This window comes from Sphaeramia orbicularis, unplaced genomic scaffold (assembly GCF_902148855.1).
Source record: "Sphaeramia orbicularis unplaced genomic scaffold, fSphaOr1.1, whole genome shotgun sequence".
Taxonomy (NCBI): domain Eukaryota; kingdom Metazoa; phylum Chordata; class Actinopteri; order Kurtiformes; family Apogonidae; genus Sphaeramia; species Sphaeramia orbicularis.
This window is the reverse complement of record NW_021941442.1, coordinates 202,523-219,498: the sequence shown is the minus strand read 5'-3', so window position 1 is coordinate 219,498 and position 16,976 is coordinate 202,523. Positions and strand designations below refer to the sequence as shown.

Genomic DNA, 16,976 nt, shown 5'->3' with positions numbered 1-16,976 from the left:
GGTGAAGACAGTGAGAGCGTTCCTTCAGGAGGTCAAAGGTCATTTGGATCCTGGTCCTGGTCCTGGTATGGGCATGACTGTAGGTCTGATGTGGTTCAGGGGGTCTGTGTATGGGGTCAGGAGAAAAGGATGGTAGGTAGACCCCCTGTCCCCAGGTAGACCCCCTGTCCCCAGGTAGACTCCCTGTCCCCCAGGTAGACCCCCTGTCCCCAGGTAGACTCCCTGTCCCCCAGGTAGACCCCCTGTCCCCAGGTAGACCCCCTGTCCCCAGGTAGACCCCCTGTCCCCCAGAAACACACCAGACAGTTCACCTGTCAACACAAAACCTCAGCATCACAACCTCAGAAACACAGTTCCATTCTGGACACAGATCTGATGTAAAACGTGGTTGTTAACAGAGGTTGTGGTTCACCTAGTGACTGGCACTGACAGATTCCACAGGTCCGATAGACTCAGGAGTCATGGACTGAACCAGAATCAGAACCAGACCACTGAGACACAACACTGATGAGACAGTCATCATGGACCATCTGAAATGATAAGATGAAGAATATTAAACCAAACACTGAACAGTGTTCATGAACCCATAAAAGCCCAGAACTACTTTAGTGTCAGTTCACAAATGAATGTTCTCTGTCTAACCTTTCTGAAGTGATTTATCTCCATTTGTTATAATATTATCTTCTGTAGTTTGTATTTTATCAGTATATATCAGATATTTTCCTATATTTAATTCACTGCTCATGCAGATGTTCATTACAGCTCAGATTACAGTTGATGGTTCTTCTCTCAGAAACAGATCAAACTGAATAAACAGTGTCTGTTTCAGTCCAGTCTGTCATGAACTGAACATAAACCCAGTGTGTCCATCCACTGGAACTGATCCAACTGCATGGGTTTGACTGGTGAATCAATGTTGTAGAAGATGACGGTGTTTCCATGTTCACTACGGAGCCTCTGAACGTCCAAATGGGTCATATCTGATGACCATGAAAAGATGAAGAACTGTATTTTACACCAATTATTGACATGGATTAATAGGATTAGTGGATCAACAGGGATTAAACAGTTTAGATCAGTAGTGACTGATGTTTGGGTCTTTATGGGTTAATTAACAATATCATAAAGTCATGAATCATGATAAGATAAAACAAGATAAGTTTATTTATCCCAAAGGTAAATTCACTGAAGTCAGTGAGTTCATCTATTTATCAGTTCTTCAGTCTGATGCAGTTCCATTTACACAGTTTCACTCACATCTACAGTCAGTTTCACTTACAGTTTCACAACTCCGTTTTCACAGATGTTCATTAACTCTTTGGGTTATAACTGTGATGGTTTCAGCGGAGTGGTCAGTGTGTGTTTGTGCACTACTTACTCATTCAGGCTGTCTGTAATCCTTCGCCACGCTGTCTCTGGTTGTTTTTGTAACTGTGCTGCTGTTGTCTTTCTTTTTCATTCGCTCCTTTACTTCCTCGTTAGACAAAATGAAGAGTTTTGCGTCCGACGGGGGAAAGTTCGCTGCTCTAGTTGCCATGGTGAATCGATGAATCTGTGATCGATGTCGGGGTCTATTTGAGGAAGCCGGGTGCGCGCACTTCTCCAGGATGAGTTCCACCTGCCGATGAACCTGTGTCCGTTCATCCTGGTTTGGTCTGAGTGGAACCGATTCAGCCTGGACTCCCATTATTTTGGATTCGTTGAGCGCGGCTTAGTCAGTCATCCTGGATGACGGAATCCTAGTTTCGTGAGACAGGCCCCAGGCTGAATCGGTTTCACACAGACCAAACCAAGATGAACGGACACAGGTTCATCGGCAGGTGGAACTCATCCTGGAGAAGTGTGAGCACTCAGCTTCTTCAATAGACCCCGACATCGATCACAGATTCACCGATTCACCATGACAACTACAGCAGCGAACTTTCCCCCGTTGGACACAAAACTCCTCATTTTGTCTAACGAGGAAGTAAAGGAGTGAATGAAAAAGAAAGACAACAGCAGCACAGTTAGAAAAACAACCAGAGACAGAAGTAAAGGAGTGCAGAGCACCTGAATGAGGAAGGAGAACACAAACACACACTGACTGTTCCACTGAAACCATCACAACTACAACCACAGAGTGAACCAACATCTGTGAGAACAGCTGTGGAATTAGAAGAACAACTGACTGGAGATGTGAATGAAACTGTGGAAATGGACCTGCATCAGACTGAAGAACTGAGGAACACATGGACTCACTGACTTCAGTCCATTTACCTTTGGGAGAAATCAGCTTCTCTGATCAGGATTCAGGACTTTATGAAACTGTTCATGAACCCATAAAAAAACAAACATCCACCACCAACAAAACCATCTACTGATCTGAACTGTTTCATCCTGTTCATCCATGTCAGGAACTGGTGTCAAATACAGTTCTGCATCTTCTCATGGTCATCAGATATGACCATATTTGGACGTTCAGAGGCGCCGTAGTTACCATGGAAACACCGTCATCTTCTCCTACATTGCTTGTCCAGTCAAACCCATGCAGTTGGATCAGTTCCAGTGGACGGACACACTGGGTTTATGTTCAGTTCAGGACAGACTGGACTGAAACAGCCACTGTTTATTCAGTTGGATCTGTTTCTGATGAAGAACCATCAACTGGAATCTGAGCTTTAATGAACATCTGCAGGAGCAGTGAGTTAAATATAGGAGAAGATCTGATTTATACTGATCACATACAAACTACAGAAGATAATATTAGAACAAATGCAGATAAATCAGTTAAAGGTCAGATACAGAGAACATTCATCTGTGAACTGACACTGCAGGAGGTCTGGACCTGGATGGGTTCATGAACACTGTTCAGGGTTTGGGTTCAGATTCTTCATCTGATCATTTCAGATGGTCCATGATGACTGTCTCATCAGTGGTGTGTCTCAGTGGTCTGGTTCTGGTTCTGGTTCTGGCTCGGTCCATGACTCCTGAGTCTATCAGACCTCTGGAATCTGTCAGCGCTGATCACAAGGTGAACCACAACCTGTGTTCAGAACCAGAACCAGAACCAGAACCAGAACCAGAACTAGAACCAGAACCAGAACCACTGTTTACATCAGATCTGTGTCCAGAATGGAACTGGAGTTATGAGGTTGTGATGCTGAGGTTTTGTGTTGACAGGTGAACTGTCTGGTGTGTGCCTGGGGGACAGGGGGTCTACCTGGGGGACAGGGGGTCTACCTGGGGACAGGGGGTCTACCTGGGGGACAGGGGGTCTACCTGGGGGACAGGGGGTCTGCCTGGGGGACAGGGGGTCTACCTGGGGGACAGGGGGTCTACCTGGGGGACAGGGGGTCTGCCTGGGGACAGGGGGTCTACCTGGGGGCAGGGGGTCTACCTGGGGGACAGGGGGCTGCCTGGGGGACAGGGGGTCTACCTGGGGGACAGGGGGTCTACCTGGGGGACAGGGGGTCTGCCTGGGGGACAGGGGGTCTACCTGGGGGACAGGGGGTCTACCTACCATCCTTTCTCCTGACCCCATACATAGACCCCCTGAACCACATCAGGCCTACAGTCATGCCCATACCAGGACCAGGATCCAAATGACCTTTGACCTCCTGAAGGAACACTTTCACTGTCTTCACCCCTTAAGGCTCCGCCCTTTGAGGTCATGTGACATCACTGTGGTCTGTACTGTCCTCCACAATGTGACCTGAGAAAGGAGAGGGAGGGAGGGAGGGAGGGAGGGAGCCCCCCCCCCCCCTCCCCCCCCTCCAAAGTGCATCTCACATGGACTGGGACAATCCTGCCATCTTCCCTGATGACCGCAGTGGTCAGCTGGTCAGCTGGTCAGCTGGTCTGGGACCAATATGTGTTCAATTATTTTAGTTCACGTGCATGATTTAAGGTAAATCTGTCCTGCAGGGGCAGAGGAATATGTGTGGGTTTTTTAATTTATTTATTTATTTATTTTTGTTATTCAATTTAAATTGATTTGGCCTGTTTTGATGTTTGTGTTACATTCTGTGTATACACTGTATGTATACTGTATTTATACTGTGTATATACTGTGTGTATATACTGTGTATATACTGTGTATTTACTGTGTGTACTGTGTTACAGGAGGCTACTCCATCCATTCATTTGTCTGTTCATTTGTTATGTATGGAATTGTCTTGCATTTCTTTCAGTGTACAGACGTGTATTTCTTTCACTGTACAGACGTGTATTTCTTTCAGTGTGCAGACATGTATTTCTTTCAGTGTGCAGACATGTATTTCTTTCAGTGTGCAGACATGTGGGCTGTATTCTACCTTTAAATGTGTATTTCTTCTTCTGTTCTCTCATATGTTCTGGTTCTGTTCTTTCTCTCTTGTACAGTCTGTGTGTGACTTCAGTTTTAAAGGAGCTGATGGTTTAATTGCTTTGATCCTTATTCATTAAAGGAACATCATGTTCCTCTGTGTGTATTTATATTTATATGACATATATAATCTATGGGAAACTGTCAGTTATCCAAGTATAAATAATACACAGACTGAAAGGGTCAATGTAATCAGATTCCTTGGAATAACTATACAGAAGAAGTGCAGTTGTTGTATGTGTTAGTTCATGGAGGTGTGGCTGAAAACTGACAGAACTAATACAAATCCAATCAGTATTATTCAGAAAAGGCCAATAGCACTGATCAGTCCAGTGTCCAATAGGAACACACAGCAGTTTAGGAGCACATTAAAAGTTTTAAAGTTCGGTAACTTAGTCCACTTTAAAACAAAACAATTCATGTTGAAAATTTAAATAATCTGTTGCCTGTTCATATTCAGAGCTTGATTAAAATATGGGAAATTATTTCTAATTTCAGAGGAAGTCATGTGTTCAATAAACCTTCTGTTAGAACACATATGAACAAATAAGAACACATATGAACAAATATGAACATATATGAACACATATGAACACATATGATCACATTTAGTCTGTGTTGGAGGACATGTTTGGAACCAGTTCAGTCCTGAGTTCACAGACTGTTCAACACTATTTATGTTTAAAACTAGGTTTAAATGTCATGAAAACAGATGCAGAATGTGAATGTTCATTTTTCCACTCAAACTATTGAATTGTTTAGTTTTTGGTTGTTTCTATTGTTTCTAAACTAAAGGCGTTGGGATCTGTTTTATTTCATTTGTTTGCTGATATGAATGGGGGTTCAGCAGAATGATGTTGGCCTTCAGCCTATTCCTTTACAGACTCTGGAGTTTTTAAACATTGGATCTGCATAAATGTCTAATGTTTGAAATGTCTGAATAAACACAATTGAACTGAACTGATCTAATGATTGAAAATCATCTAAAATCATCATTTATGTAAAAGTATTGACAATAATAATCACAAATGTTTCTATAGTGACAGTGGGTCTAGTTAATGTGGTTCCACTGTTTCATGGGCAGTGGAAGAACTATTGGTTCCATTTGTGGAAACTGTTACTGAGATAAGGATGTTGATTAAATAAACCTGATCCCTGATCCCTGAAACCAAACCCTGGTCTGGACCAGGTTAACTCCACAGACTAAATCTCCATGGTAAGTTAAATCAAAACATATCCTGCTTTCCCCTATCCTGCTTTTGTGAAACTGGATCATGGATAAGTTGAGCCAGGATAGCCCACATATCCCGGCTTAATCCCTTATCCTAGTTTGGTGAAAAAGGCCCCTGGACACAGAAAAACACAGACACAAAAACACACAGACAAACACAGACACACGGCTGCATCCACAGACATAAAAACTAGAGAACATGGTCTGAAAACCCACAGCTCATTCAAAGTCTATTTCAGGGGTACTCCACTGTAAAAAGTCTATATCAGGGGGTACTCCGCTGTAGAAAGTCTATTTCAGGGGGTAATCTGCTGTAAAAAGTCTATTTTAGGGGTACTCCGCTGTAAAACGTCTGTTTCAGGGGTACTCTGCTGTAAAAGTCTATTTAAGAGGGTACTCCGATGTAAAGAGTCTGTTTCAGGAGTACTCCACTGTAAAAAGTCTTATTTCAGTGGTACTCCGCTGTAAAAAGTCTGTTTCAGGGGGTACTCTGTTGTAAAAAGTTTATTTCAGGGGGTACTCCGCTGTAAAAAGTCTGTTTCAGGGAGTACTCTGCTGTAAAAGTCTATTTCAGTGGTACTCCACTGTAAAAAGTCTGTTTCAGGGGTCCTCCGCTGTAAAAAGTCTGTTTCAGGGGGTACTCCGCTGTAAAAAGTCTATTTCAGGGGGTACTCCACTGTAAAAAGTCTGTTTCGGGGGTACTCCGCTGTAAAAAGTCTATTTCAGGGGGTACTCTGCTGTAAAAAGTCTATTTCAGGGGGTACTCTGCTGTAAAAATCTATTTCAGGGGGTACTCTGCTGTAAAAATCTATTTCAGGGGTACTCTGCTGTAAAAAGTCTGTTTCGGGGGTACTCCGCTGTAAAAAGTCTATTTCAGTGGTACTCTGCTGTAAAAAGTCTGTTTCAGGGGTACTCCGCTGTAAAAAGTCTATTTCAGGGGTACTCTGCTGTAAAAATCTATTTCAGTGGTACTTTGCTGTAAAAAGTCTGTTTCAGGGGTCCTCCGCTGTAAAAAGTTGGAGAACCACTGCTCTAATAAGTATCTGAGCACAAGGGCTAGTGGATAAGCACCCAGTTTAAGTATTCTTGTCAGGACATTTTTAAGGAAACTGGATTTAAAAATTCTTGAAAATTCACTTGAACCAATAGTTGTGTTGGACATGCACCCAATGTTTTTGTCACATCTAACTAATAAATTCTATGAAGTGAATAAATGTGACTCATTGTGACCCAGCCTGTTCTTCATCAGTCTATAAGTTCGTGTTGGTTCATATTTGCGTACACTTGGTTAGCTTAAATGTTATGGAGCATGTGCTCAGGATGGTTTGGTCCAAAATTTAGTACAAGTATGATAGTTGTCAGGAACGGACCAAAGACAAACACATGCAAAGTTCAGATACTTATCTATAATTTAGAAAACACTTGTGTAAAGTACCTTAAAATAAGTATACATATATTTACTTTGTGTAATTTTCATTATCCAGTTCCAAGTAAAGCTATTAAAAACAATTTAAAAACACTAATTTCATGGTAATGGATCAAATGCCTAAAATCTTGTGGCCCCAAAATTTACATCAATAAAAATGAGTTTCTGGAAAAGGTCGTACAGAAATGTGACCACAGTTTGTTGGACACACAGAATAGATAGGAAAATATGGAAAAAAAAAAAACACTTTATATATCACTTTATATATTCCATCTGTCAAATCTTTACAGTGTTTCCAAACCAGGAGTAAACTGCTTTTCCCAGATGTGCTTTAGATCAGATCTAGATGGAACTGTTTTATCAGCAGGAATTTTCCAAAACCAAAACCATCCAAAATCTAGAATAAATGAGCTTAAACTGAGCTGAACAGGGTCTGTTTGAGACCACATGTAGACCTGCACTGGACCAGTGGACCAGTGAACACATGTAGACCTGCACTGGGCCAGTGGACCAGTGAACACATGTAGACCTGCACTGGACCAGTGGACCAGTGAACACATGTAGACCTGCACTGGACCAGTGAACACAGGTAGACCTGCGCTGGACCAGTGGACCAGTGAACACATGCAGACCTGCACTGGACCAGTGAACACATGTAGACCTGCGCTGGACCAGTGGACCAGTGAACACATGTAGACCTGCACTGGACCAGTGAACACATGTAGACCTGCACTGGACCAGTGGACCAGTGAACACATGCAGACCTGCACTGGACCAGTGAACACCAGGTAGACCTGTGCTGGACCAGTGGACCAGTGAACACATGTAGACCTGCACTGGACCAGTGGACCAGTGAACACATGTAGACCTGCACTGGACCAGTGAACACATGTAGACCTGCGCTGGACCAGTGGACCAGTGAACACATGTAGACCTGCACTGGACCAGTGGACCAGTGAACACATGCAGACCTGCACTGGACCAGTGAACACATGTAGACCTGCGCTGGACCAGTGGACCAGTGAACACATGCAGACCTGCACTGGACCAGTGAACACATGTAGACCTGCGCTGGACCAGTGGACCAGTGAACACATGTAGACCTGCACTGGACCAGTGGACCAGTGAACACATGTAGACCTGCACTGGACCAGTGAACACATGTAGACCTGCGCTGGACCAGTGGACCAGTGAACACATGTAGACCTGCGCTGGACCAGTGGACCAGTGAACACATGCAGACCTGCACTGGACCAGTGAACACATGTAGACCTGCGCTGGACCAGTGGACCAGTGAACACATGTAGACCTGCACTGGACCAGTGAACACATGTAGACCTGCGCTGGACCAGTGGACCAGTGAACACATGCAGACCTGCACTGGACCAGTGAACACATGTAGACCTGCGCTGGACCAGTGGACCAGTGAACACAGGTAGACCTGCACTGGACCAGTGAACACATGTAGACCTGCGCTGGACCAGTGGACCAGTGAACACATGCAGACCTGCACTGGACCAGTGAACACATGTAGACCTGCGCTGGACCAGTGGACCAGTGAACACAGGTAGACCTGCACTGGACCAGTGAACACATGTAGACCTGCGCTGGACCAGTGGACCAGTGAACACATGTAGACCTGCACTGGACCAGTGAACACATGTAGACCTGCACTGGACCAGTGGACCAGTGAACACATGTAGACCTGCACTGGGCCAGTGGACCAGTGAACACATGTAGACCTGCACTGGACCAGTGGACCAGTGAACACATGTAGACCTGCACTGGACCAGTGAACACAGGTAGACCTGCGCTGGACCAGTGGACCAGTGAACACATGCAGACCTGCACTGGACCAGTGAACACATGTAGACCTGCGCTGGACCAGTGGACCAGTGAACACATGTAGACCTGCACTGGACCAGTGAACACATGTAGACCTGCACTGGACCAGTGGACCAGTGAACACATGCAGACCTGCACTGGACCAGTGAACACCAGGTAGACCTGTGCTGGACCAGTGGACCAGTGAACACATGTAGACCTGCACTGGACCAGTGGACCAGTGAACACATGTAGACCTGCACTGGACCAGTGAACACATGTAGACCTGCGCTGGACCAGTGGACCAGTGAACACATGTAGACCTGCACTGGACCAGTGGACCAGTGAACACATGCAGACCTGCACTGGACCAGTGAACACATGTAGACCTGCGCTGGACCAGTGGACCAGTGAACACATGCAGACCTGCACTGGACCAGTGAACACATGTAGACCTGTGCTGGACCAGTGGACCAGTGAACACATGTAGACCTGCACTGGACCAGTGGACCAGTGAACACATGTAGACCTGCACTGGACCAGTGAACACATGTAGACCTGCGCTGGACCAGTGGACCAGTGAACACATGTAGACCTGCGCTGGACCAGTGGACCAGTGAACACATGCAGACCTGCACTGGACCAGTGAACACATGTAGACCTGCGCTGGACCAGTGGACCAGTGAACACATGTAGACCTGCACTGGACCAGTGAACACATGTAGACCTGCGCTGGACCAGTGGACCAGTGAACACATGCAGACCTGCACTGGACCAGTGAACACATGTAGACCTGCGCTGGACCAGTGGACCAGTGAACACAGGTAGACCTGCACTGGACCAGTGAACACATGTAGACCTGCGCTGGACCAGTGGACCAGTGAACACATGTAGACCTGCACTGGACCAGTGAACACATGTAGACCTGCACTGGACCAGTGGACCAGTGAACACATGCAGACCTGCACTGGACCAGTGAACACCAGGTAGACCTGTGCTGGACCAGTGGACCAGTGAACACATGTAGACCTGCACTGGACCAGTGGACCAGTGAACACATGTAGACCTGCACTGGACCAGTGAACACATGTAGACCTGCGCTGAACCAGTGGACCAGTGAACACATGTAGACCTGCGCTGGACCAGTGGACCAGTGAACACATGTAGACCTGCACTGGACCAGTGAACACATGTAGACCTGCGCTGGACCAGTGGACCAGTGAACACAGGTAGACCTGCACTGGACCAGTGAACACATGTAGACCTGCGCTGGACCAGTGAACACATGTAGACCTGCACTGGACCAGTGAACACATGTAGACCTGCGCTGGACCAGTGGACCAGTGAACACATGTAGACCTGCGCTGGACCAGTGGACCAGTGAACACATGTAGACCTGCACTGGACCAGTGAACACATGTAGACCTGCACTGGACCAGTGGACCAGTGAACACATGCAGACCTGCACTGGACCAGTGAACACCAGGTAGACCTGTGCTGGACCAGTGGACCAGTGAACACATGTAGACCTGCACTGGACCAGTGGACCAGTGAACACATGTAGACCTGCACTGGACCAGTGAACACATGTAGACCTGCGCTGGACCAGTGGACCAGTGAACACATGTAGACCTGCACTGGACCAGTGGACCAGTGAACACATGCAGACCTGCACTGGACCAGTGAACACATGTAGACCTGCGCTGGACCAGTGGACCAGTGAACACATGTAGACCTGCACTGGACCAGTGAACACATGTAGACCTACGCTGGACCAGTGGACCAGTGAACACATGCAGACCTGCACTGGACCAGTGAACACATGTAGACCTGCGCTGGACCAGTGGACCAGTGAACACAGGTAGACCTGCACTGGACCAGTGAACACATGTAGACCTGCGCTGGACCAGTGGACCAGTGAACACATGTAGACCTGCACTGGACCAGTGAACACATGTAGACCTGCACTGGACCAGTGGACCAGTGAACACATGCAGACCTGCACTGGACCAGTGAACACCAGGTAGACCTGTGCTGGACCAGTGGACCAGTGAACACATGTAGACCTGCACTGGACCAGTGGACCAGTGAACACATGTAGACCTGCACTGGACCAGTGAACACATGTAGACCTGCGCTGGACCAGTGGACCAGTGAACACATGTAGACCTGCGCTGGACCAGTGGACCAGTGAACACATGCAGACCTGCACTGGACCAGTGAACACATGTAGACCTGCAGTGGACCAGTGAACACATGCAGACCTGCACTGGACCAGTGAACACATGTAGACCTGCAGTGGACCAGTGGACCAGTGAACACATGTAGACCTGTGCTGGACCAGTGGACCAGTGAACACATGCAGACCTGCACTGGACCAGTGAACACATGTAGACCTGCAGTGGACCAGTGAACACATGTAGACCTGCACTGGACCAGTGAACACAGACCAGAACCACAAGCTGCTGGGGTGGATTTACAGGGGATTCAATGACCTCTGGTCATGTGACCTCTGCTCTGGACTGGGTTAGTCCTTCAGGTTTGAATGGAAATCTGAGAAACCCTCATCACATGGTCATCGTTCATCATCACCTCTGTATTTTCTTCCTAGACTTTGAGGATCAGCTGCGCTTGTCCTTCCCTTCAGGTCCCATCATCAGCTCCAGGAGGACATCTAGTGGTCTGACAGAATAATAATAATAATAATAATAATAATAATAATAATAATAATAATAATAATAATAATAATAATAATAAATTGCATTTATAAAGCACTTTTCATTCAGCAGAATGGAAGGAAGTTGTGATTCATCTATGCAGGTGGTGAGGGTGGAGAGTGAGGGGAGGGATGTGGAGGACCATGGTGCAGATGGTAAGGAGGAGGAAGGGTTGGAGGGGTCTGGAGGTAGAGTTGTGTGTTATCAGTATAAGAGTGAAAAGAGACACCATTGACGGCTGATGACAGCCCAGTGGAAGGATGTATGTGATGAAGAGGAGCGGGCCGAGGACAGAACCCTGGGGGACCCCACAGGTGACTGGGGCTGTTTGGGACTTGGCGTTTCCCAGACTGACGTACTCCATCCTACCCAAAAGAAATGATGAAAACCAGTCGATGGTGGTTTGGCAGAGACCGGTTTCATTATGAAGGCGGTCGAGGAGGATGTGGTGGTCAGCGGTATTGAATGCTGCTGTGATGTCAAGAAGAACGAGCAGGGAGGGGGAACCAGCATCAGCGGCCATATGGATGTCATTTATGACCCTGACTAATGCAGTCTCTGTGCTGTGGGCAGGCCGGAATCCAGATTGAAGTTTTTCATAGAGGGAGTGGAGTTGGAGATGGTCATGAAGCTGAGAGGCAACGGCTTTATCCAACACTGTGGACAGGAAGGGGAGATGGGAGATGGGCCTGTAGTTTGAGAGGAGACCAGGATCCAGATTGTTTTTTTTTAGGACAGGTTTGATGATGGCAGTTTGAAGTGAAGATGGAACATGGCCAGTCTGTAGGGACTGATTTATGATCTGTGAAATAAGAGGGCTTAAGGCTGGGAGGTTAGACTGGATAAGAGCTGTAGAGAACGGGTCCAGGGAGCAGGTGGATGGTTTCATGTTTTTGATGAGAATTTCGACTTCAGTTTGTGTGACCTCCGCAAAGACACTGAAAGTGGCAGGTGGTTTGCGAATAGATGGCAGAGGAGGGGGGGTGCAGTTTGAAAACTGAGACCGGATGGTGCTGATCTTATCTTTGAAGGATAAAAGAAATTTGTTACACTGCTCAGCCGTTGGATTGATGTGGCTTTGGCTTCTGGGGTTGAGGAGATGGTTGATTACTGAAAAAAGCTGTTTGGAGTTTCTGGGATTGTGATTTATAATGTTTGAGTAGAATTTGGATTTAGCATCCTTGAGAGACCTAGCATACGCCTTTTGGTGCTCCTTGAATGTGAGCTTATGGACTAGGAGACCCGAAGATTTAGCTCTTCTCTCAATTGCATGGCCAGTGGCTTTCAGCTTGTGGAGGTCTTTGGTGAACCAGGGGGCTGTGCGTGACAAAGAAACAGTTCTTGTTTTTAGGGGGGCGTGGACATCCAGGAGGCAGCGAAGGGAGGTGTTGTAGTGATCCACCAAATCAGTGACTGAGGAAAAGTTAGCAGAGGCCAGGAGTTGAAGGTCAGGATATGGGTCTTCTGAGTTGATGTTGGTGTTGTGGAAATGAATGAGGCGTTTGGGTCTGTGAGTGGGAGGAGACCAGGGTACTTCCACAGAGATGATGCTGTGATCGGAGACACCCATGTCATAGACCAGCAAATTTTTAATGGCGATATGGTCGGTGATGACTAGGTCCAAGGTGTGACCCCTGGAGTGAGTGGGGGAGTCAACGAGCCGGGACAGGTTAAGACAGTCCAGTGTACGAATGAAGTCGGCAGCCAAGGGGGAGGAGGGATTATCGATGTGGACGTTGAGGTCACCAAGTATGAGGTTATTGGAGGATGAGGAACCAAGTAGGGTGAGGAGATCATGTATGTCAGTGATGAAGGCTGGATGAGGTTTCGGTGGGTGGTAGATCAGAAGAATATGGATTTGAGAAGGAGGTTTGGATGAAAAAGCCAGGAATTCAAATGATGACACCTCAGGTACAGACCGAGGTGTCAGCTTCAGGTCATCACAGTAGATAACCACTAGAACTACAGCAGAACCCACACACCCACACACACACACACACACACACACACACACACACCAGCTCCACCTAGTGGTCTGACAGTAGAACTACAGCAGAACCCACACACACACACACACACACACACACACACACACACACACACACACACACACACACACCAGCTCCACCTAGTGGTCTGACAGTAGAACTACAGCAGAACCAACACACACACACACACCAGCTCCATCTAGTGGTCTGACAGTAGAACTACAGCAGAACCAACACACACACACACACACACACACCAGCTCCATCTAGTGGTCTGACAGTAGAACTACAGCAGAACCAACACACACACATGGATCAGCCATTACAGCTCACACACACCACAAACCCCTTCATGAAGTCCTCCCATCTACATTCAACACACTATATGAGATGTGGGACACAAGTCTTGGTCCAAAACGCTGAGTCTGGTTTATGTCTGATCTGCTTGTCCACATCAGACCCGCTGATCCACATTGGACCCGCTGGTCCACATCGGACTCTTCTCCATCATAGAACCACGTCTCAAACTCTGCTGTTTTCACTCTTTGTCGTGTGAGTGATGTGGAATCAGCAGAACGGATCAGCGTGAGGACAGAGAGGAGGGAGCCCCTCCCCCAAAGACCACCGACAGGACACCCCCAGGACCTGGACCTGGACCCGACAGACCCCCCAAAGCTCAGAGGTGAGACCATCAACTGGATCTGTCCTCCACTGTTCTCCATGTCAGAGCTCGGCACTAAAACCACTGACATCTCTATTCACAGACCAGGACCTGAACCAGGACCAGGACCCAGCTGTGTGTCCATGAAGAGTACTGACTCCAAGAAGTCCTTTGTGACCTTCCAACAGGAGCGTTCCTCAGAGTCAGCGTAGGTGGTCCTCATCCAGACCTGTAGACCACTTGTATGTAAAAGTAGATCCAACCACAGACTCTGTGGATGAACGGATCCTCCAGGACTCACCAGGAACCTGGGTCTGGGTTCCCTCCTGTGATGTAGAGTTGTGTGTGTTCCGGTTCAGTTTCCATACAGTAGTAGGTCTGTCCATCAGCTGGGTGGACATCTGATGGTTGGCTGTGGACACACGGGTCCAAACCAAGGTTATAATAGTTTTGGATTTTTCATTATAGTTTAGTTTAATTTAGCTTTGCTGCCCTTTGTCACCGGTTCTGTTCATAATTTTTATGGACAGAATTTCTAGGCGCAGCCAGGGGCCGGAGGGGGTCCGGTTTGGGAACCATAGGATTTCATCTTTGCTTTTTGCAGATGATGTCCTGTTGGCCTCATCGAGCCTGGACCTTCAGCGTGCCCTGGGGCGGTTTGCAGCCGAGAGTGAAGCGAGTGGGATGAGGATCAGCACCTCCAAATCTGAGGCCATGGTTCTTGACCGGAAAAAGGTGGTCTGCCCTCTCTGGGTCGGTGGAGAGTCTTTGCCCCAAGTGGAGGAGTTCCAGTATCTGGGTCTGGTTCACAGTGAGGGAAGGATGGAGTGTCAGATTGACAGGTGGATGGGTGCAGCGTCTGCAGTGATGCAGTCATTGTACCGGTCTGTTGTGGTTCAGAAGGAGCTGAGCCAAGAGGAGAAGCTCTGGATTTACTGGTCAGTCTACGTTCCTACCCTCACCTATGGTCATGAGCTTTGGGTCAGGACCGAAAGGACCAGATCCCGGATACAAGCGGTCCAAATGAATTTCCTCTGCAGGGTGGGTGGGTCCACCCTTAGGGATAGGGGGAGGAGCTCAGAGTAGAGCCACTGCTCCTCCACATCCAGAGGAACCAGCTGAAGTGGATCAGACATCTGGTTCAGATCCTCCTGGACTCCTCCTTGGGGAGGTGTTCTGGGCATGTCCCACTGGGAGGAAGAGTCTAAGGGAAGATCTAGGACACACTGGAGAGACTATGTCTGTGGACTGGACTGGGAACACCTCGGGGTCCCCCCAGAAGAGCTGGAGGAGGAGTCTGAGGAGAGGGAGGAGTCTGAGGAGAAGGAGGAGTCTGGGCATCCATGAGAAGACTGTTGCCCCGGCGACCCAGCCCTGGATAAGAGGAAGAGAATGGATGGATAGTTTTGCCTTTTTTTTTTTTGTAATTCAGTTAATTTTAATTTGTTTTTAGAGCAGGTTTGATAGTTTTTATCAGTTTTCTTTTTTTCTAAATGCTTAGTTTTAGTTTAGTTTTAGTTTTGTCGTCTTGTTTCTCTTCTTCTCTGTCGTCGTATTCAAATCAATCCCAGACAGGACTCTGCTGCTTTAGTCTCCATGTTTCCAGGTAGAGTGGGGACCAGAAGACGACTGGAAACCACAAGTGAACACAAGTGACGGAGCAAAAAGTGTCGTATGGAGACAGCACAGAAAACTGAGAGAGACAAAGAAATCGATTTCATATCAATCTGACATTGACAAAGACAAAAACGAAGGGAATTTTATCCATCATTTTTATCTGTTTTAGTTAGTTTTGTTAACACACAATACAGTTTCTGTTAGTTATGTTTTTTTTCTTTTAATTATGGTTTTTATGTATTTCAGTTAATGAATATGTTTTTCGGTCCTAGTTTTTGTCATTTGGTTAGTTTTCGTTAACGATTATAACCTTGGTCCAAACAGTCTGTTGTTAGATCCACCTGGTTGAACTCAAGAACATCTGACGAACAAACACAGGAACTACATTATTGATTTATACTGTAGAATTATTGATCACCTGATGAATGTAGAATGAACTCAATGATCCAGATCGAATGGTTCAGTAACTTTCATTGATCTGTGAGTTTTTGGATCAGATTTACACTTTATTGATCTTCAGTGTATTGATCATTTTCTTATGGTTTCCACAGTTTGTTTAAAAACTGAACACTTTGTTTCCTGATGACCAGGATCCACCACAGACCACAGTCCTCTGGACCTGATCCTGGACCTGGATCCAGTTGTGTGTCCTTCAGGAGTAACCGGTCCAAGGATGACCCCCCATGGTTTTCCACAGAAATGTAAGTGTGATGTAAATGTCTGATGTGTTGACTGTTTATTAAATGGATTTTAAACATTGACTTGAAAGTTTAGAACGTGTTCATTTTCAGCTGATTCTTCACATCAGTGAGTCTGTTTCCATGAGCAGAAAAATCCAATAACTATCAGTGATCAGATCATTGGAAGAACCAGACCTGAGGCCTTTACATGCTGTGGTGGAAAAATTTACTTTTTATATTTTATACTCTTTTAATATGTTACACTGTTAAGTGCATGCTGAGTCATTGTTATGTGTGATGTTTACCACTCTGTAGCAACCCCGACTTGGGGACGAAGTTCTTACCTTGAGTTAAAACCCAAACACCTAAATGTCTGAATGTGTAGATAGAGGATGGCGCCTGTACTTCAGATAGGATTCAAGCAAGGTTAGAGTGAAGAGGTCCTCATGACCTCTTCACGGAGCAGAGAAGGAGTAGTATGGGGTGGTAC

At 46.6% G+C, this 16,976-nt stretch overlaps 1 long non-coding RNA gene across 1 annotated transcript; it reads left to right on the top strand.

Moving 5' to 3' along the window:
- The first annotated feature begins 14,098 nt into the window (after window positions 1-14,098).
- Window positions 14,099-16,486, top strand: LOC115415762 (uncharacterized). The gene is made up of 3 exons (XR_003934868.1): window positions 14,099-14,210; window positions 14,293-14,397; window positions 16,397-16,486. It is a non-coding gene; the product is annotated as an uncharacterized LOC115415762 (long non-coding RNA).
- The last annotated feature ends 490 nt before the right edge of the window (window positions 16,487-16,976 follow it).